Here is a 21,763-nt window from a genome sequence, read left to right as displayed (position 1 = left end):
TATAAAGCTTTGAAAAACCCTTCATGCCCAATGTATCCATTATCCATTTTTCAAAAAAAAAAAACGGTCGTCGATTGACCTTCTTGATGTTTGGGGAAAGCCCAAGATACAGACATTGTTACGTCTTTGCCTATTTTCCAAATTTTCCAATCTCTGGGCTTGATCCTTTAGTTGAACTTTGGTTTGTTGAAGTTCCCTTTTTAAAAAAGGCAAGGCATCCTCTGTTGTACTGACCCTATTTTCCAGGTCCGTTCACACATTTTTTGATTTTCTTGTCTTATAACCGTAATATCCCTTTTTAAATCCAACAGTTGATTTGTTAGAGATAATAAAGAGTTATTGCATGCCTGTATAGCAGAAAAAACATCACTCAATGTTGGTTCCTTTATTGTAATTTTGCCCACATTGCTGCCGTATTGATTTAAGATTCCAGCGGCTTTATTCCCTCCTATACGCTGTTGGTCGCATTCCTTTGTTTTTTCTTGTTGCTCTTGGATCTGGTTCTCATTGGGAGTGATGTCTGGTGTCATATCCGATATACATCTTCCCTTCATACCCCAGGATACCCGGAGAACCCTCGGGGGCTGCGTTTTATTAAGGTCCTCCTGTATATTATCCTTTGAGATCAAGTCTTTTTCATCCTTGGGTCCCAACCTGGACATACTGCGGGTTTCAGGCATCAGCTTTGTCATATCCTCTCCGACAACTTTTTTTAAGGATATCCAGCATTTGTATTTTATTTATACTCCCAACGCTTTCCTAGAATTGTTCTTCCCCTACATGCATTTTCTTTTCATCTTTTTTTTCCTCCTTCCCTCTTTTGCTTGACATCTTTCAAATTAAAACATTCACCTTCTCCTCTTAAAGTCAAATACTAAGCGCAACTTTATCTTTTGCTTTACTTTTGCCTCCTCTCTCCTCCCCCCACTCCTCTCTGCTCCACCCTTCCCCAACTTCACCTACCCCTCAGTATCTCCAAACTTGCCTGTTGGTTCTACCCCGAGATCAGGCTGTGTTTTTTTTTTTTTTTTTAAAAGTAATACCCGTTCAGTGATACTTTCAATATAGTGTTCAAAATTCCATATTCAGTGCTGTATATAGTATTGATATATATTTTTTTCTATTTTTAGTAATCACTACTCAGCACTGTACAACGTTCATAAGCAATGACTGTTCAGTATTCAATGTTCGGCTTTTATTATATGTTATTCAGTGTACAGGGCTCTACACAGTAATTATAACCGTACATTATTCAATGGAGTATTCCAACATCCACACACAACTTATTAACATTTCTTAAAATTTACATACCTTCCAACAGACATGTAATAACAACACAGAATTCATGTAAACAAGGCTCTCTGGGGGCAGCTTACCCCACATCAGTATATAAAGTACTTCCATACCAACACACCTGCCCTATCCCCAAGTTACCTTAAATTGGCCATTATTTATACAATATCCATTTTACCCTACCCCTTCCTCCTAACCCTTCCCCCCTCCCCCCACCCCATCCAGGATCCCACATTCTTTCAGTTATTCCTTACAACCAATGCTTATCAACCAGGGGTTCCACATCTTTTTGATTTTTTTTAAATTCCCTCTTCTAATGTATAGGGCTCTCTCCTTCCAAACTATCTCATTTATTGTTTTTGCCAACTCCGCAACCGTCGGGGGTGAGACTGTTTGCCATCTTTGCATGATCAACTTTCGGGCTTGATACAGACACCTCAAGGCCGCTGTTTTTAATACTGCCTCCTCCGATCTCCATACTCTATATCCAAGGATGCATAATCTGACCTCTATTTCCAAAGATAACCCCCTCCTGCCGCTAAAGGCTTCAATTACCCCCGTCCAGTATCTGACTAGCTTGGGGCATCTCCAGACCATATGTATCAGGTCCCCCTCCTCCCCACATCTAAGGCATTTAGCATTTGATCTTAGTCCAAATCTAAATAGTTTTTTTGGGGTGTAGTATGCTCTGTGTACCAGCATTAAGTGAGAGAATCTCTGTACAGGGGATACTGAGACTACCTGCCCGGTCTCCAATATTTTTCTCCATTGTTCGTCTGTTAATTTCCCAACGTCCGCCTCCCATCCTTCCCTACAACCAAGATGTTCTGGCCTTATGGTACTTTTTCTACACAGATGCACATATATTTCAGATATAAAACCCTTTATTTTCCCAGATTTAACCACCTTTTGAAGCAGTACTGCTTCGCTCCACAATGAGGGGTGTATCCTAACCTGGGCGTTTAGAGCCGATCTCATTTGTAGGTATCTAAAGAAAGTTTGTCTCGGGATTCCATTTTCAATTTGAAGTTCCTCAAAGAATTTTAATACGTTCCCTTTATATAGCTGGGATAGTCTATTTATGCCCCATCTCTCCCATTCTTTAAACTCCCCCATGGCCACCACTTCCTGTAGATTCCTATTATGCCACAGAGGAGCATATTCTGTAAACCCAACATACCCCATTAGACTCTTTGTTGCCTTCCAGACCTTTATTATCATCCTTATTGTGGGGCCGCTACCAAGGAAAGAGTCTGCCTCTATTGCCTCCACCACTATCTTATGTGGTGCCTCCAGAGTCAACAACCCACCATCTGCACTTCCGCCTCTTATATGCTGCAGCTGTGCCGCCAGCAAGTAACATCTTGGGTGCGGGAGTGCCATTCCTCCCTCCTTGACTGGCAGTTGTAGACTCTGGAGGCTAATCCTAGCCTTACCCTTCCTCCATACCAGCTCCCTAAATAGTGTGTCCATTTTCTTAAACCATTTTTTATTCACCCACACCGGTGAGTTATGTAGCAAATACAATAACTGAGGCAGCCAGATCATCTTAATTAAGTTGCCTCTCCCTGCTACTGTTAGGGGCAGCCGGTTCCAAATATCTATTTTGCGCTTAAATTTAACCAGTAATGGAGCTAGGTTATCTTCTATGTACTGATTGGGATCCTTTGTCATGTTTATACCCAGATATCGTATTGTTGCAGCCACTTTTAATTGGGGGATTCCCAGTGTCGACAAATTATTAGGGATATCTATTGGCAAGAGTGCTGATTTCCTCCAGTTCACCACTAATCCTGACAGGTTACCAAACCTCTCCATCGTAACCATTACCTGCCCAAGGGAGTCCTCTGTGTCTCCAAGAAACAGCAGGACATCGTCGGCATACAGGGCAATCTTCTCCTCTCCTGTTCTTCTTATAAACCCCCTCACCCCTGTACAGGACCTGATATGAATTGCTAGTGGCTCCATGGCAAGGGCGAAAAGCAGGGGGGACAGAGGACACCCCTGCCTCGTCCCTCTTTCTAAACAAATTTTTTGTGAGCTTTCATTATTAACCTTAATCCTCGCGCTCGGGCCTTTATACAGTATTTTTATCCATTTTATAAAAACGGGACCTAGGCCGAATTCTTCCAGAACCCTCCAGAGATAACTCCACTCCAGGCTGTCAAAGGCCTTGGTTATGTCTAAAGACACAACGGCTCTTGACCCCATATTCTCTGTTTGGGTCTGGAGATTCATGTATGCCCTCCTTATATTCATTCTAGTGGTCCTGTGGGGGATAAATCCCGTTTGGTCCGGGTGTATTAGTTTGGAAATGATTTTGTTGAGTCTGGACGCCAACACCCTTGCCAGAATCTTGGCGTCCGTACACAAGGATATTGGCCTATATGCCGATGGTTCTAGCGGGTCCCCTCCCTCTTTGTGAAGCAGGATAATAGTAGTTTCGGTCATAGAATCAGGCAACCTCCCCGCCTTTAGTGCCCAATTCAGAGTTTTGAGCAGTTCTGGTAATAAGATTTTCCCATACTGCTTGTAGGTCTCAATCGGTAGACCGTCAGGCCCCGGAGATTTTTGGTTTGCCATTCCATTCACTGCTTGCCTCAGTTCGGCTAATGTTATTGGCGCATCTAGTCCCTCTTTGTCCTCCACTGTAACGGTGGGGACTAGCATATTCCTGAAAAATGTATTTATGTCCTCCTCTCCGACCCTCCCTTGTGACCTATACAGGTTTTCGTAGTACTTCCCAAATGCGTCCGTAATCTCTGAACTATGAGAAGAAATCTCACCATTTGGGGCCCTAATTGCAGGAATTGTCGAGGAGGAGGAGTTGGTCTTCGCTAAATAGGCCAACATACTGTACGTCCCATGCTTTCTCCTTCCCCAAAGACTCATTGTCTCTGAAAAAGTTGCTTATTCTCTCCCTTCCTTAGTACTGCTATTCTGTAAGACTCTTGTTTATCCTCCCATAGTTGCTGCCTCTCTAGCGTTGGATCTTCCAAAAATTGCTTCTCTGCCATCTCCAGGTCCCTTCTAATCCCTTCCTCCCATTCTCTTGCTTTCTTCTTAACCCCTGCCACCCCCTGGATCAGTATACCCCTGAGGAATGCCTTTAGGGTATCCCATTGTATACCCATTGTGGTTGAGCCTTCATTAGATCTTACAAAATCTTCTAACTTTGTTATTATCCTCTCTGGTACCCCCAATAACTCCAACCAGTATGGGCTCAGTTTCCAAAATCCCCGAGCCTCCCTACCCCCTATATTTACTGAGACTACCATCAGGGAGTGGTCCGAAACCCCTCTTGGGAAGTATGCTACATCCTTTATTCTCGGCAACGCTTCTGCATTCCCCAGGGTCAAATCTATCCTGGAAAGGGTGGAGTGGGAGGCCGAGAAGCAGGAGTATTGCCTCATTCCAGGATTCCGAACCCTCCATTCGTCTGTCAATCCTGCCTCTACCAAAAACTGGCCTAACCGGCCTTCTGCTAAATTATGAGCTTGAACTCTCGGTGGGAATCTATCCAGAGCTTTATTCAACACCTCATTAAAATCTCCTACTACTATTACCGGAGTGTCCGTTTTGTCCACCATGAATTCCATTAGCTTATACAACACTTCGAGTTTAAAAGGTGGGGGAATATAGATGTTAGCTAAGACATACATTCTGTTTTCTATTGAACAGTACAGAAAAACATAGCGGCCCATATCGTCTATACTGGTCTGCCGACAGGAGAACACCACGCCTCTTTTCACCAATATGCTCACCCCTCTAGAATGTGAGGAGTAAACCGAGTGAAATTGGGCCTGAAACCTCCTATTTTGAAGATATTTCGTCATGTCCTTTATCAAGTGGGTTTCCTGCAAGCAGACCAGCCCCACCCCCCTCATTTCCAAAAGCGGAAAGATGGCAGATCTCTTGTTTGGATTCCCCATCCCCCGTATGTTCCAGGAGCCTATCTTAAACACCCTAGACTGCATCGGAAGAACAAAAAGCAGGAAGTGGCTCCTAAAGACCCAGTAGTACAAAAAACCAAAAAAAAGGAGAGGAATAGAGAATAACCCAACATTAGGCTTGATACAATATATTGTGCAAAAAACCTCCGCACCTTCTGTGACTCCATACCCATAGGGCAGCTAACAAAGGATCCCACTACCAGTTTCGTGCAGTGCATTATATAAAAAACAAAAAAAAAAAACACATAATTACACTCTGTGCTTTAATGCCCTTAGGGCTTGCCTTGCTATCCCTATTGTTACTATTCATACTAGTGATTATTTCAAGTGTTCCCCCCTTATCTTCCATTTTCCTTTCTTTTTTTTTTTTTTTCTTATTTGCCACGCTTGTGTTCAATCCTAGATCCCCCTCCCCTATCTCCCTACATGCCATCCCAAATACTAAATGTGTACTACTTTCACTCTGTCTTGATTTTACTAACCCCCGTTCTCCCCACCTCCCAACAATCCCACCCCCCCAAAGCCAACCACCCCATCACTCTCCCACCCCCCCTTCCCCCACCTTACCATGTTCTTACAAGGGGCTTGTGACCACCTCATACACTCCTTGTGGCATACCCATTCCTACCATGTTCCCCCCACCCACAACTAATAGTGTACCCATGTACCAAATTTTAAGTATAATACCATCCCCTTCTCTCATTCCTACTTAACATACAAATTCCTTTTTCCACCCTTCATCAAGTCCTTAGTTCTTCCCAACGTCCCAAATCTTCACTCTCTTGGTTCCTCTCCTTGAGTTTCAGTCTCTGTTTATTCCCTTCGAACCAGCCTGTTGCTCCTGTCGGGGAATCAAAAAAAAGAACCTCCCCGATTGCCTCTACCCGTAACCTAGCTGGGTACAGTAGAGCATACTTAACTTTGAATTTTTGTAAGGAGCGTTTGATCTCTACAAACCCCTCCCTGCGTCTCTGCAGCTCCGGTGAGAAGTCCGAAAAAAATGAAATTTTAGCTCCTTTGTAAAAAATAGACCCCATCTCTCTGGCTTTAGGCAGTAATATTATCTTGTCATAGTGATTCAGGAACTTCATTAATAGAGGCCTGGGCTGACCTCCAGAAGGCAGAGCCCTGAAGGGGACCCGGTGGGCCCTCTCAATCGCAAACTGTAGAGAAAATGCATCTCTTCCGAACACTTCTGTGAGCCATCCTTCCAAAAAAACATTAGGATTATGCCCCTCGCTCCCTTCTGGAAGCCCCACTACCCTTACATTGTCCCTTCTTAAACGGTTTTCCATTTCATCCATTTTTTCAGTAATTCTACCCAGTTGATCCTTCATGATTTTAACATCTTGCTGTAGTGGAAATACATCATCTTCCACTTGGCTCACCCTTTCCTCCAGAGCTGTTATCCTCTCTATTGCCTTTTGCAACTCTTGCTTTATAAATACCAGTTCTTCTTTAACCTCTTTGATTTGACAGCTTAGACCCTCCAGTGATGTTTTACACGCGTTGACCGCTTGTAGTACTTCCCGCAAGGTGGGTTCTGGGTCTATAGCGGAAGCATTGGTTGGTAATGGTATATGATCTTTTTCCACCATCCCTGTACCTTTATTGTTATTCACACTCTTAAGCCCCACTCCTGCTGCAGCTGATGATGCCTGTCCCTGACTTTTTCTATCCCCAGAAGCTTTGACTTGCATTGCTTGCCCATTTTTTGTGGGAGTCTGTTCAGGGGTGTGTGCGAATTTCTAGAGCTTTAGCGCTGCCGCCTGACTTCCCTTCTCTTTAGCAGATCGCAGTGACTGAGGCCCCAGATTCTCCATGTTACCTGGTTCCTCCCCTCTTTTCCTTGACATCACTAACTTGAAGTGTGTAAGTCACCCAGAGAGAAATAGCGGGGGGCACAATGCGTGGCAGGACCCAGAGTGGTCACAAATGGCAAATGTCACTAGAAGCAAAAACAATACAAGTGGCACTGTGACAAGTGGCACTGTGACGTTCAATCAGGCAATATTTATGGTATACACCATTACTCGATCCGTTCTTTGGAAACTGTACCCCAGTTGCCCATGCACACCTCAGTCCCCTTATCTTGTAGTGCAGGGTCACTTGCACACCTTCCCTTAGCAGCAAGAGCTAGAGCAGGAAGAGCAACAAGCAGCAAACAGCAAACTGTCAGGGACTGTGCCCTGTTTCAAAGTCCCGCTCACCTGTCCTCTCTGGTCTCCGGACTTCAGCGGTATACCGTCTGGATAACAGCCAACTTCTGCAGGGGTTCTGCAGCTGACTCCTGGCAGGGACCTTGCCGGCTACCCCCCACTCCAGGGCCACCGGTCTTTCACCCTCCACTGCTTTCAAATGCCTCCGAGTACTTCCGAGTACTTTCACTTTCAGCTCCCTGGGCTCCGGTTGCGCAGGCGCAGTAGCGGCAGCAGCCCCAGCGACACAGCCACAATACGGAACCGATTTCAAGCTACGGGCGCCGGTTCCTCCGCCGGAGAATTCTTCCACACCCGTCCTCTGCAGCTAAAAACACAGAGGGCAGTCCCACAGGGTACCGAGCAGTCTGTAATGCTGGCCGTATACTCCGTCAGCAGTGAGAGGCCACAGGAGACTCCACCGCTCGTTCACACTCCACACTCCATCTACACTGACGTCCGGTCACGCCCCCTCCCATCCACACACAACATAATATTCCTTAACCGTGTCCTGTTCAGTTTCCAATGTTCAGTACTCAACCCGGTAATCTGGAATAATCTCAATTTAATATTCAGTACTCAGCATTCTGTCCATTCAGTCTGCTATATTCAGAGCTCCGTACCACACTCAATTATAGTATAGCTTTGGTGTTCAGTTATCCATCACAATGTATAATGTCAGTGCCAGTTTCAACCTCACTAATGGGTTTATTTCAATATTCAGTGTTCTTTATCCCGCACAGTATTTAGTGTCCATGCCAGAACAATTTTTATTGTTTGACGGGATGTTCAGTACAAACAAAAACCCATCAGCTTCAACAGTTTATATAATTAAAGCCTGTTTGGATATTCACAGTGGATTCCTCAAAGGTTTTCTCTTAACCTGTGTCCTTGGTAAGTTCCCTGGGAATTTTGGACTGCATCCATTCAAACTGTTTTGAAACAAGTTTATACAAACAGCAACCCACAGCCTATTAACACACCATTCATGAAACAGCTGGGTTGTGACTATCTCATTTAGTATGTTATGTCCCCTGTGGGTAGATACAGATACTGTATATAGCTTCCCAACTTCTTAGTCCGTGCCCAGGTGCCCGAGTTCTCCACATAGCCCAGCAAACTGACAGGCAAATATAATGAAAGCGAATATCCAGAAACAGATTGCAAAAATATAGCATGAATCCTTAAATGCACCTATATAATGTAAGACCACGGTTCTGAACTTCTATGTTCTTAAATAGTGCAGGATTGTTATGTAGACAGAGTTGTTACTGTGCCATATAAAATGCAGTCCAATATAATATGATACTTTTGCACTATATAGTTCTTACATTCCTGAGTAGCTTTCTGGATATCAAAAATAGTGCGAAGATCTTGTGAGCCACAAATGGATTAATGCCTCAAATGTGAATTGTTAAACCTTATTCAGCTGCACACATTAACCACGTTTCATACCGTGTATATGCCAAAATAAAATAAATATATGCGTATGCGCTAAAGGCTATAAATACGTGATCAAATATAATAAATCTATACAATATTAATAAATAATAAACAGTGTCAAACGCCTGTGAAGAAAGTGACTGAAATCCACAACTGAAAATAAAAATTAACTGTAGCATGCAACATGCAAAAATGTGAGAAAAAATTTTTTTTAAATATTTTCAAAAATTAATATTTAGGTGCTGCTTAATAAATGAAGTGTCCAATAATTGGTCCAAAATCAATTCATAAAAATATAAATATATCTCAGTCCAATCAATTCATAAGAATATATAAATCAAAGTGCACAATAGTGTCCAAACAAATAGCAGGCATTCCTCATGCTCGTTTTTTAAAAAAGTGCTAAATATTCCTCATGCTCTTCTTAAAAGATGTGCACATTATGGCATGCTCCAGTGCTCTCCAGTGACCCCAATGGTTAATGCGCTCACCTTAGAGCGTGCGACACGGTGGCTAAACAGTGTCAAAACACGCATTAGAGCCACTCCAGGGCTCATGCAGGGTCTGCTGGTGATGATCTGTACCTCGCTCAAATGGTGACATATATGAAAGAAAGGAGACTCATAGCATAATACCGCCAGGGATTTATTTAAAAAACCATAAAACCAATCCCTCCAGGAGGGTACTCACAATGTTTGGGTGCGTCAGTGCACCATCCTATCCAAAGTATGCAATACAGATGAATCCTGTGGCGTGCGGTGCGGTGTACAATCCTCTGCCTGTCTGTGTATGGAAAGCTCGTCCTGCCCCTCCCCTACGCATCTTCGGCACAGGGTATACGTGCCTTCATCTGGGGGATCTAATAGGACGGGCGCTCTATGTGTTATTTATACTGTCACAGCGGCCATTTTGCCTGAGACCGCTGAAACCCTAGTGTTAGGCTCCGGCTGTGTAAACACAACAGCGAATGACGCTGTATGCCGGCCTTAATGTTTTGGAAAGAGCAGGAAATAGTTAGTAAAAAAATATAGTAAGCGGTGTTAACCCTATCTGCATGAGTATTGATGAAACAAAATATAATGCTAATTCAGGACAGAGCCACACATCAGAGTAGACACCGCATCGCACACCAAAAATGGGTAATTGCACTAGCGATCAATATATGGAACATCCAAAAACTGTAAATGCATTAATCTGATGGCATAATATATAACAATATAAAAATTATTTAAAATCATGCTAAAAATTAAGTATATTTCTCGCATCAGTAATACAGCACAGTCAACATTATAGGATCCTATAAAACCCTTAAAGGGACCTGTAATCTTTATTGCTCTATAATAGGAAACTCCCAAATATGTATTTAAATATAATAAAAATTATTTAAATAAATATAAAATATATATATAACCTAAAAAATACACCTTAAAATATAATAATCACTGGAATATAATAGATAAAATAAAAATAAAATATTAAATATAAACAAAAATATTCCTGAAAATGTGTATTAATATTGGAATACCATTGTTACTCATTGTAATATCACCTCAAAATAGCCACCTTACCGAATACTAAAAAGGGGGCAAATTAAATCTATATCAACCATATCATAAATATTAATCAGGTGATCGATTATGTATTAAAAAAGTGCTATATAATCCAGGAGAGCGTTATACAAAAAACAATAAATATGGGGGAGTGCTATATAAAAGGCACTATATGAGCTTATCCGCTCCCCAATGTGTAAACATATTATTTTAATGGCTAGAGTGAATCCAATCAAAATCCGGTGAATCATCCTAATCTACTATGTATAATGTAAAATATGGATATCTGGGTGGGATATAAAGAAGCTGAAATCAATAATTACTCAAGAAACATTTTAAATCGAACTCCTTATTCAGCCACCCCGGGGCCAAGGAGCCGAGCTGGTGTATCCACCATGATTCACGTTTACTAATCTCTCTTACAAAGTTGGAACCCCTCCAGTGGCGTTTGGGTACCTCTATCCCCCAAAACTTCATCCCAACCGTGCTTTGATTATGCACACGTTTAAAATGTATGTACAGATGGTGCTTGTCAGACCCCTTACGTATATTCCTTACGTGCTCTTCTAAACGGTCTTTCAAAGCCCTAATGGTCCGCCCCACATAGATATAATTGCATGGGCATTTTAATGCGTAAACAACCCCTATCGTGTCGCAGGATACAAAATCTCTAATGACGTAGGAGTGGTCATTTCTAGGATTAGTGAACTCCTTTAATCTTCTATTGTTACCAGGAACCCTAACACAGCTGTAACACCTCCCACACCCAAAAAAAACCTTTAGGTCCCAGAACATTGAGGGTTTCTGGGGGGGTGGTTCCACTACATTATGAACTAACCTATCTCGTAAGTTGGGTGCTCTCTTAAAAATAATCTTGGGTTTCTCTGGGAGTATCTCTTTTAGGTGGACATCTTGCTTCAAAACATTCCAGTACTTCCGTATAATTTTTTGTACTTCATTGTTTTGTAAGGAATAATTCAAAACAATACTAATACCATCATTACCATCTTCTTCCGTAGTCTGAATCCTATCTAAGTAAATTATCTCTATTAAGGCAAGCGACTTCCAACTTTTCTTTACGCAAGAATTCTTTCTGGTACCCCTTGTCTATAAACATATTGCTAAGTATGTTAGACTGGTAATCATAGTCCTCAATCCTCGTGCAGTTCCTCCTCATCCTCGTAAACTGGCCTCTGGGTATGTTACCTAGCCAAGGTTTGTGGTGACAGCTGGTGGTCGGGATGTAGGAATTGCGGTCCATTGCTTTAAAAAACGTCTTTGTAATCAAGCCTTCACTGGTATTAAAAATTTCCAAATCCAAAAAGTGAATACATTCTCTATTTACATCCCAGGTCAAAGAGATGTTACGATCATTGTTATTCATAGAATCCAATAGAGCTAACAATGCATCCATACTACCCTTCCAAATTATCAACAGGTCGTCAAACTTTTGTATAGCAAAATATCACCGTAATCCTGATTTAAAACACCCTCCTCTTCCCATTTGGCCATATATAAGTTTGCCACGCTGGGGGCGAATTTGGCGCCCATGGCGACCCCCTTGGTCTGTAAGTAAAATGTGTTATCATAGTTATCAAGAAATTTTGCCGTAAGCAGAAATCTAAGCACCTAAGTATAAATGCAATAAAGCCGTCATTCCCCAAACTCTCTTTCCTCAGGGCCCATTCAACTGCTTTCAAGGCACCTTCATGATCAATATTGGTGTAGAGTGAGGAAACGTCTCCTGTGACCATAATAATATTCTCTTGTGCACTGCATTCATTTAAGAGTTGCAATGTGTGCTTGGTGTCCTTGAGACAGGCTTTAGTCTTTACGACCAGAGGTTGCAGATGGATGTCTATATACTCCCCCAATCTAGATGTCAGAGATTCAATGCCGCTTACTATCGGCCTCCCTGGGGGGTTAATGCTATCCTTGTGGATCTTTGGTAAGTAATAAATTACTGGTATTTTACTAACCATGGGGACTAGATACCTTGCTTCTTGTTTACCATCCAGTAACTGATATGTTTCGGTATCATTTAGTAATCTTTCCATTTCTGACTTGTATTGTTGAAGGGATAGAACAACTATCCCTCCACCTTTGTCTGCCGGCCTTATCACTATGTCTGTCCTTTTCTCAAGTGTTTTCATCCCTTTTTTAAAATCCTTATGTTCATAAAACTTCTTCACTGGCAATTGCTCCAGCTCACTGGTGACCAGTTTCTTGAACAAATCAACATACTTGTTATTGGCTATATATGGGTTGAACATGGAATTATTCTTCAAACTAGTATATTTGGTAATCCTAATAACTTTTTCCACCGGATTGAGAGCGTAATATTTCTTGAGATTTAACTTTCTAGTAAACTTTTGTACTCCAACATATGTTTCGAACTTATTCAGCCCTTTTTTAGGGGCGAACTTGATGCCCTTATCTAGCACCAATAATTCTTCTCTCGACAAAGCAATCCCACTCAGGTTAAAAATCCCATTACCTAGTCTTCTCGCCTTCTCTTTCTGCTGTATTCTTCTGCCTGCTCTCCTTCCCCTCTTCCTGGGTTTCTTGTCTCGCGGGGGGACCTCCCCTGATCTCCCCTAAAAAAGATTCATCCAGAAATTCCTCTTCATTATCCTCCAATGGTTGGTAGTTATTATAAAAGGGTATTCTATATTGATCATGTGAAGGATCTCCATACCTTACTCGCTGTGGTTTTGGCGAGTAATAAACACCTCCCCTCTGTGTGTCTCTATAGGGGTCAGGAGGGGCCCTCTGGGGGTATTGGTTTGATGGGGGCCTCTATATGGATATTGGTTACTTCTGTATGGTGTGCCTTGTTGATATCCATAACCTCCAAATGGTCTATGCGGGGTACTATTCTGGTACCCCTGTTGCTTCTGCTGGCCACCAGAGCTATACTGCCAACCCCTTCGTTGAGTGGGGGGGTAAGATTGGTGGCCCCTTTCATGATAATTGTACTGGGCTCTATTCCCATTGCCTCAATTTGGTGGTCCTCCTTGAAACCAATTATTTTGGTTCGGTGGTGGGCCATACCTGGGATTCTGAGCATTATTGCTCCCATAGTTGGATCTTTGGTGTTGATCAAAGTATGGCTTCCTAAGCGGCTGCCGACGAGGTGTGTAAGGTTGTTTATCGTCCTGCCGGTGTGGAATTGGTCCACCATTTGTTTGTTTGGTTTTCGGTTGTTGTTGCTGTTGTTGCCCTTGCGGTTGTGAGGGTCTCATATCGCTAGTGCTTCCAGTTGTTGTCTGCGATATTGTGCTAGCAGTCGTAGTTGCTGCTAATGTAGACTGCCAGCGAAATACTCGTTTATTTTGATAATCCTCAAAGTCTTGCATATATTTTTTCATTTTAATATTTTTATTTTCAACATCTTTCTTCTGCATACTCTTGTGCAAATCATCCATGAGCTTGTTATATTCAGGTGTGTTGATGAAAGGGATAAGCTTGTCCCTAATCTCTTTAATCTGATTCTCCACTAGTGATAATTTACGTTGTTTCCTTTTGAGGAGAAATTCCATGATTTCCCTTCCTTTGCCTATAAAGAAGGCATACCATTCCTCTATATCCTCTTCTCCCAACAGACCATCATTTATGGGAACATCCCATCTAAGCTTTCTGGGAACTAAACCATCTTTTAAATACTTTTCCATGGTGGAACGGTCCCACCATATATTACTTTTCTTATCCACGCAGTGTCCCAATTTTCTAAATAAGTGAGAGATATCATTCTTCTTGTTATTGCTAACCAAGAACAGATCCTCCAGATCTATCTCCCTATTTTCAAAAAAGGCAAAAGGATCTATAGGCTACTAACAAGTGTATGAAAATAATATACCAAAAATAGTGTGAAGATCTTGTGAGCCACAAATGTAAACACAACAGCGAATGACGCTGTATGCCGGCCTTAATGTTTTGGAAAGAACATTAATGTCTTTCCAAAACATTAAGGCCGGCATACAGCGTCATTCGCTGTTGTGTTTACTCAGCCGGAGCCTAACACTAGGGTGTCAGCGGTCTCAGGCAAAATGGCCGCTGTGACAGTATAAATAACACATAGAGCGCCCGTCCTATTAGATCCCCCAGATGAAGGCACGTATACCCTGTGCCGAAGACGCGTAGGGGAGGGGCAGGACGGAGCTTTCCATACACAGACAGGCAGAGGATTGTACACCGCACCGCACACCACAGAATTCATCTGTATTGCATACTTTGGATAGGATGGTGCACTGACGCACCCAAACATTGTGAGTACCCTCCTGGAGGGATTGGTTTTATGTTTTTTTAAATAAATCCCTGGCGGTATTATACTATGAGTCTCCTTTCTTTCATATATGTCACCATTTGAGCGAGGTACAGATCATCACCAGCAGACCCTGCATGAGCCCTGGAGTGGCTCTAATGCGTGTTTTGACACTGTTTAGCCACCGTGTCGCACGCTCTAAGGTGAGCGCATTAACCATTGGGGTCACTGGAGAGCACTGGAGAATGCCATAATGTGCACATCTTTTAAGAAGAGCATGAGGAATATTTAGCACTTTTTTAAAAAACGAGCATGAGGAATGCTATTTGTTTGGACACTATTGTGCACTTTGATTTATATATTCTTATGAATTGATTGGACTGAGATATATTTATATTTTTATGAATTGATTTTGGACCAATTATTGGACACTTCATTTATTAAGCAGCACCTAAATAATAATTTTTGAAAATATTTAAAAAAAATTTTTTCTCACATTTTTGCATGTTGCATGCTACTATTAATTTACATTTTCAGTTGTGGATTTCAGTCACTTTCTTCACAGGCGTTTGACACTGTTTATTATTTATTAATATTGTATAGATTTATTATATTCTTTGATCACGTATTTATAGCCTTTAGCGCATACGCATATATTTATTTTATTTTAGCTTTCTGGATAGCAGTAAATGATAATATAATAATAGTATAGACAGAATACACTGAGAACGTTTGGAAGGGAGTTTAACAAGACTCATGGCCACTCATTAAAATTGGAAGAAAAGAGGTTTAACCTTAAACTACGTAGAGGGTTCTTTACTGTAAGAGCGGCAAGGATGTGGAATTCCCTTCCACAGGCATTGGTCTCAGCGGGGGGCATCGATAGTTTCAAGAAACTATTAGATAAGCACCTGAACGACCACAACATACAGGGATATACAAGGTACATGGTCACAACGCTCCTCCAAGGAGGAATACAAGGCATCCCAGAAGTTCTTCAACCGGACGACTCCCAAAGAGCATCAGCCTTCCTCCTCTAACTTGAGGGATACTTCAGGGGGCACATCTGAGGCTGATGACACCATTCCTCTGGAGGATGCAGTCGGAACGCCCCAGAGTGGAACACAGCGAGTACTCCTGGGGACATTTTTGCTGTGCCACATGCATCCTCCCTAGATGCAGAGGAGCTGGAGCCCACTCTGTGAGATATACTGTCTGCTGTTACATCCTGCAATATGTCTATCTCTGCCCTCACTGATGACCTCGAGGGAGTTAAGGCAGAAATCTCATTTGTGTGGCATGACATGCAAAAGCTGCGGGAATGCACCTCTGCCCTGAAAGGCAGAGTGAGCACTGTGGAGGATGATATAGTTTCCATGCAGAGGGATCTCAAATACAACTTTCATCTCACAGCCCAGCATGCCGCCCACCTGGATGATTTAGAAAATAGAATGCGCCACAATAATGTGTGCGCCCTGGGTATTCCTGAGCGGGCTGAAGGCAAAAATCCTGTCACCTTTATTGAGCAGTGGCTCATTTCTACCTTTGGCAAGGATACCTTCTCCCACCTGTTTGCAGTTGAGAGGGTGCATAGGGTCCCAGCATGCCCTCTGCCACTGGGTAACCATCCACACCCATTCCTGTTCAAACTACAAATTACAAGGACAGGGACGCCACACTCTAAGGCCAGAACCATGAGAGGTGCTACAGCCTTTAGTTCAATGTTTTTTTTTTTTTAATCTGAATTATATGTGATGGGTCAGAACACAATAGTCTAAGTTGGTGAAGTAAAGTTAGAAAACTATATACATAAAACTATTTTTCAGAAATAAAAAACTGATAATTGGCACGTGCGTATGTATTCACCCCCTTTGTTATGAAGCCCATAAAAAGCTCATATGTGACTTAAGAAGTCACATAATTAGTGAAATGATGTCCACCTGTGTGCAATCTAAGGGTCACATGATCTGTCATTACATATACACACACCTTTTTGAAAGGCCCCAGAGGCTGCAACACCTAAGCAAGAGACGCCACTAACCAAACACTGCCATGAAGACCAAAGAACTCTCCAAACAAGTAAAGGACGATGTTGTTAAGAAGTACAAGTCAGGGTTAGGTTATAAAAAAAAGATCCAAATCTTTGATGATCCCTAGGAGCACCATCAAATCTATCATAACCAAATGGAAAGAACATGGCAGAACAGCAAACCTGCCAAGAGATGGCCGCACACCAAAACTCACAGACCGGGCAAGGAGGGCATTAATCAGAGAGGCAGCACAGAGACCTAAGGTGACCCTGGAGGAGCTGCAGAGTTCCAAAGCAGAAACTGGCGTATCTGTATATAGGACGACAATAAGCCGTACACTCCATAGAGTTGGGCTTTATGGCAGAGTGGCCAGAAGAAAGCCATTACTTTCAGCAAAAAACAAAATGGCACATTTTGAGTTTGCGAAAAGACATGTGGGAGACTCCCAAAATGTTCACAAGCGCAAACCATTCAACTTAAAAGGAGCAAGGAGGAATGGGCAATAATCCCACTGGTAAAATGTGGCAAACTCAGAGACTTATCCAAAGCGACTTGGAAAGAAAATCTTTAAAAGTTGTGGGCATGTTCTGTAAATTAAATGATGCAAATCCTAAAACAATACATGTTAATTTCAGGTTGTGAGGCAAAAAAAACACGAAAAATGCCAAGGGGGTGAATACTTTTGCAAGGCACTGTATGGCTATTGACAACTCCAAAATATCACTATTCCCAGACTTCTTTGCGGAACTACAAAAACAGCGTGCAAAGTTCATGAAGAGGCTTTGAGATCTTAATCTAAAATATGCCATGCTGTATCCTGCCCGCCTTCGGGTGGTTGCGCTGGAAGAGGTCCATTTCTCTGATCGTCCTACTTCTGCGGCACAATGGCTGGATCGGGAGGATAGAGCACTTCATACCGCTATGTCGCAAAGCTCTGCTTCTACTTGAAATATGATCACCTTACAAAAGGTCTCTTTTTTTTTTGCTATTACCTGGTCCCAGATATGTACTTGCATTCTTTCCACGTTCTTCTCAGTCAAGGCGAATACTGGAGAACATTGGATCTATTTGCATCGTGGTTTATACCACATAACATGCTGAAGTGAAACCCAATCACCATCTTTTTTTTCTGGAGTTTCCACTGCTCCCCCCTCCCCATGGAGGATCCACGGGGACAGTTTGTTCCTCAGCTTCACTGGCTGGGAGCTCTGTTGGGCTATGTGTTATTTTTCTTGTGTTTGCAGTTCCCCTTTTGACCTACCACAGTTATAATTCTCTGTTTTTTCTGATGTTGACTTTGTCAGACTGCTCACATATATTGATTATGGTGCTACCCAGGAAAAGATTCTACATTGTTTACTGGTCTATTATGTTAGTTGTGACATTAGAAACATGCCTGGGCAACTGGCATGATTTCACCATCTGTAAATGTGTTCCCCTATGGCCTCAGTCTTGAAAATTATGTCCTGGAATGTCCGAGAACTCAATAGCCCTGTGAAGACTCTGGCAGTCCCTAGAAGCTAGTATTATATGCTTACAGGAGACTCGCCTCTCCCCTGATTCGATACCTAGCCTATCCCCTCGATTATTTGGTACCCAATTCCACTCAACATATTCCACTTATTCCAGGGGGGTATGTATCCTGGTACGTCAGGATGTTCGATTTTCCTGCTCCCACAAGATCATAGATCCAGGGGGACGATATGTGTTCTTGCTATGCAATGTTTTTGGTTTGTCCTGTATAATTGCTGGGATATATATACCGCCACCATTTTCGTCCAAGGTCCTCAGGTGCTTGGCAAGCTTTATGGCCAGTTTTCCAAATATCCCACTACTAGCGATAGGAACTTCAACAATTACCTGAATCCCATATGGGACAAATTACCTGCCCCTGTCCACACCTCTTCGGTAAGAGGGGGACATACACCCTTCGCTTGCTTACTAGAGGAGCTCGGACTAACGGATATATGGCGGCTTAGACAACCAGACATAAAAAAATCCTTATGTTACTCAGCCACGTATGGGGGACTGGCTAGGATAGATCTAGGTCTAGGTAATGAAACATTACTTCCACTGGTTATAGCCTCAAACTATGAAACACTGCCTCTAAATGTACTGGGTGGAAACTTAACTCTCCTTATTACCAGAACCAGACCCCATGCTTGGTTTGCTAAAACTATTTTCACGATAACAAACGCTGCTTGGTTAAGTGTTGTCTGAGATACTGCTAAGGCCTATATGAGGGGTCAGTTTATCAAACTAATAACCCATATCAAATCCGAAACCAAAGCCTGGGAAACAATGGCATGCAGGGAGGTTACGGAGACTGAAGATGGATATATCACTAACCCTACGGAGGATACAAAGCGGGCTTGGGTGGAGGCACAATCCATGTCCAGGCAACTGGCACTGCAGCTGGCTAAGAACAAACATTTTTTTCTACAGCAAACTCACTTCGAAGAAGGGGAGGCTACTGGGCACATGCTGGCCAGTGCACAGAGGTCATCCTCATTTGGCCATCATCTGCGATGATCAGGGTGCCCTCTAGTCCCAGACCTCTGACATTATTAGGGTCTTTAGATCATTCTACGCTGTTCTCTATACTTCTAAAGTACAGCCTTCTGACATGCAGTTTGGGGGATTTCTAGATGGCTGTGTGCTGCCTCGCTTGTTGGCGTCTGATGCTGCATTGCTCAATGCCCCATTAATGGAGGAGGAACTTGCGTTAGCTCTAGCACAATCTCATAATAAATCTCCGGGGGCGGACAGCCTTCCATCTGAGATCTACAAGCAATATGCAGGCACATTGTTACCCATACTACTGAAGGTCTATAAATCAGGCATTTAACACTGGAGCTTTGCCCACTTCTACGAATGAGGCTATAATTGTTGTGCTATTAAAACCAGAAAAAGATGCTACTTTACCCGATTCATACCAACCTATTTCCTTGCTCACAACCGATGTCAAATTTGGCATGGGTGTTGGCGACCAGAATGGCTCAGGTGATACACAAAAGGTACACAAAAGGACCAATCTGGATTCATCCCCACTAGATCCACAGCTCAGAATCTTCGGAGACTTTTCCTTAACGTACAACTACCTGTGGATGATTCTGGTAACCGAGCCATTTTTTTCGCTAGATGCAGCTAAGGCTTTTGATAGTGTCGAATGCCCTTACCTGTGGAAGGTGTTGGAACATACTGGCCTGGGTACTAATTTTATCAAGTGGGTCAAGATAGTACATACTGAGCCCTGGGCTAGGATTAGAGTGAACGGAGAGCTCTCAGAACCTTTTGCATTATTCTGGGGCACTAGGCACTGTTTGACCTGGCTTTGGAACCTCTAGTGTCACGAATAAGCGAGGAGGCCAATATAACCGGGTTCAGACGCAATACGGGAACTGATGTGGTGTGAATGTACGTTGATGATACCCTACTTTACTTGGGAGATACTCTGGGCACTTTGCGGACCTTTGACCCTTATTGAGGCCTTTGGCGCATTATCAGGCTTTTCCATTAATTGGAACAAGTCGGTACTGATGCCTTTGGACCCGATAACTGCCCCCGCCTTCCTGAATGTGTGGAAATGGTGCAAGTGGTATCTTACTTTCGCTATCTGGGCATTCGGGTTACCCCCGACCCATCTCAATATATTGAAGTCAATCTAATGCCCTTATTCTGTAAATTCCGTGAAAAATGTACTATTTGGTGTAAACTGCCATTATCCGTGGGGAGAATTAACCTAATCAAAATTTTTGACACCACAATTGTTGTATGTATTGAACTCTCCAGTCTGGGTTCCCAGACAGTGGTTTGCTAGAATAGACTCCCAATTTAGAGAACTGATATGACGTAAAAAGATAGCTCAAATTAGAGAACATTACAGCACAGCAAAGCTCAGGGGGGACTAGCGGTCCCTCACTCTAGAGCCTACTACTTTGCTTCCCAGCTACAGCAGCTGGGGGGCTGGGGAATTGTGGACTTAACAGACCCTATACGTAGACCTCTGATCCCACCAGGTAATTATGTCTCCGCCCTCATGTGTCTGGAGGCGGGATTCATGCACTTGGACCCTAGGGCTCCTACAATGACCCTATTGAAGATTTTATGGTGATATGTTAAATGGATACTAAGGATACAGGGCTTTCTAACACATACCCTGTGACAGACCTAACCGGGAGAGAGACTTTTGGAGGGGACTGAATGCTAGCCTCTTGCCGAACAATCGTGGGCCCTGGCATTTGGGGGAACGGTGCTCTTTGTGAACTGTATGCCTGGGGACCCTTGAGGTGGTCCCCCAGGACACACAGACTCTGGGGACCCTGGATTTGCCATATTAGAAATAGTGGCTGATTCATAATGCTGGGTTAAATACTGTTAGGAGATGCTGATATCAATTCCAGACACCTGTCTGTCTGTTGCCTGCTAGAATGTGTATTGTAAATAAGTCTCTAGTATGGGATCTAAGAGTCATTAGATCCCCATTGTTGTTTGTGTTAATCAACTCTGCTATTGTGATAATGTTGATTGGGTTTTCTGAGCTACAAGACGGCCAATCTGGCCTAAAGGTCATGTCTGAGTCATCTAGGCTGTCTAAAGGGATTAGTTAATTAGCTCATGTTAATTAGGTTAATTAGGTTACAGCTGTATTGTTAGAGTATACTGTATAAAAGAGACTGTATTCCTGTCAATAAAGAGAGATTCCTGTTTGAACTTACATACAGCCTGCCTGGTGTTTGTTCTGAGCTATCACAACTGGGTTAGAACGGCACATAGCTGTAGTTCTAATCCCGGAGCATCGGATGACCGAACAATCAGATGTTGCGATCTGCAATCTGATTCTATAGCAGCAGAGGAGTGTCGGGAGAGTGGAACCGAGCGAGCAGGGGCTCGTTACATATCCCATTATGGCGCAACCTGAACTATAGGTAGATATTGAAACTCAGGGGGTTTAGAGACTGGGAAGGGGCAGGACTATGCTTTATATCACAGCTATATAATGGGCCAACATTTAAATCCTTTATGCACGTGC

The 21,763-nt window shown here is 42.8% G+C and overlaps 1 protein-coding gene across 2 annotated transcripts in view; it reads right to left on the bottom strand.

The window, feature by feature from the left end:
- The window catches only part of GALNT4 (polypeptide N-acetylgalactosaminyltransferase 4), a 341,135-nt gene that overhangs the window by 125,588 nt on the left and 193,784 nt on the right, over positions 1 to 21,763 (bottom strand). The gene's annotated exons all lie outside the window — the stretch shown is intronic.

This window comes from Aquarana catesbeiana, linkage group LG05, assembly GCF_042186555.1.
Source record: "Aquarana catesbeiana isolate 2022-GZ linkage group LG05, ASM4218655v1, whole genome shotgun sequence".
Classification (NCBI taxonomy): Eukaryota; Metazoa; Chordata; class Amphibia; order Anura; family Ranidae; genus Aquarana; species Aquarana catesbeiana.
Note: the sequence above shows the minus strand (reverse complement) of the source record. Positions and strands in the feature narration are given on the sequence as shown.